Source organism: Bison bison, unplaced genomic scaffold, assembly GCF_000754665.1.
Source record: "Bison bison bison isolate TAMUID 2011002044 unplaced genomic scaffold, Bison_UMD1.0 scf7180017858395, whole genome shotgun sequence".
Classification (NCBI taxonomy): Eukaryota; Metazoa; Chordata; class Mammalia; order Artiodactyla; family Bovidae; genus Bison; species Bison bison.
This window is the reverse complement of record NW_011488967.1, coordinates 8,637-10,278: the sequence shown is the minus strand read 5'-3', so window position 1 is coordinate 10,278 and position 1,642 is coordinate 8,637. Positions and strand designations below refer to the sequence as shown.

Here is a 1,642-nt window from a genome sequence, read left to right as displayed (position 1 = left end):
TCCCGCGTAAACCAAGCTACTCAGCCTCTTTTCTCCACTGAATTTTCCTACTGAGCTATCCTCATTCTATTACTCTTTATATCTCTAATTAATATCTAATTGAAGCTATTGTATTCTGATCCTCGCTGACGCCGTCCCCACTTCAAAATCTCTGGATCAGTCAGAGCTGGACCCCGGCAGGATGTGCCACCCAGTTCTTCTTCTTCTCCATGATGGGCATGACTGAGACTCTCCTCTTGGCTGTGATGGCCTATGACCACTTCGTGGCCATCTGCAGCCCCCTGAGCTACCCCATCTCCATGCACACCTTGGTCTGTGCCTGCCCGGTGCTGGGCACCCACTGTGGGGGCTGCCTCAACTCTGGGGTGCAGACGATCCTCACATTCAGCCTCCTGTTCTGCAGCTCCAACCACATCAACCACTTCTTCTGTGATGTGATCCCCCTGCTCCAGCTCACTTGTGCCAGCACGGCCGTCAATGAGCTGGTCTTGTTTGCTATGTGTGGCCTCATCATCGTGGGCACCACACCCGTGGTCCTCGTCTCCTATGGCTACATCACAGTGGCCATCCTGAGGATGCGCTCAGGAGGAGGGAGACACAAGCTCTTCTCCACCTGCGGCTCCCACATGACAGCCGTGTCCCTTCTTTATGGGACTGTCTTTGTCATGTATGCCCAGCCGGGAGCCGTGCAGTCCGTGGAGCAGGGCAAGGTGGTCTCTGTCTTCTACACCCTGGTCATCCCGATGCTCAACCCCCTCATCTACAGTCTGAGAAACAAGGACATGAAGGATGCCCTGCGGAGACTGGGCCAGAAGCACACAGCCACGTGACGGAGGGTGACCAGAGAGACCCAGTGTCCTGAGGGCTGAACAAGAAGACTTGAGGGGAGGCACTGGATTTGGTTTGAGGAATTCATTCTTTATTCAGCTAATTCATTCTTTCATCCAGCATTTTATACAACCCTTCTTTGAAGCACATCATGAACCACACACTACAAGTGTAAGATGCAGAGATGAATAAGGCATCTTGTTTGCCACCAAAAATCTAATGGCCCACAGTGGGGCAAGACACTGAACTTGAAGTTTCTGTAACACGGTGGGCAGAGTCATGAACTGGGAGTCTTTGAAGCACAGTATGGGTCCCAGTTCAACATCAATTGGTGAAGGTATGTGGACTAGACAAACTCTCTGACCTTATCCCTTCACTTCTTTATTGAATCTAATGTAAATATGTACCCAACAATCTACCCTGGGACAACTAGCTGGGGGCTTTAGGACACTCAGCCCAGCCCCTTCCTTGGTGATAGCCTGGGCATCCCCACAGCCAATTAGGGGGTTAGGAAGACCGTGCTCCCCCTCAATCCTGCAGCGGGGCTGTTCCTCCCCTCCCCCTTCTGTTCACTGATGCCACCACCCAACAAGGCAGCAGGGAGCACCCGTGCTCCTGCTTCAGAGGCTCCTAGTGCTCCCTGTCCTGGGTTTCTCCCCTCAGACAGCAGCTGGGAGCCCCAGGGAGTCAACGTGGATGCCTGACACCCATAGTTCACCATCCAGCCTGACAGGTGATACTGTCCTGACTATTTGTGACCCTAAGAAATGGAGTCTTGTCAGCACCAACACCTCTGAATAAGGATAGAGGTCCT

General features: G+C 52.7%; 1 pseudogene; it reads left to right on the top strand.

Moving 5' to 3' along the window:
• LOC105005337 overlaps positions 1-830 on the top strand; it is a 2,373-nt pseudogene extending 1,543 nt beyond the window's left edge.
• The last annotated feature ends 812 nt before the right edge of the window (positions 831-1,642 follow it).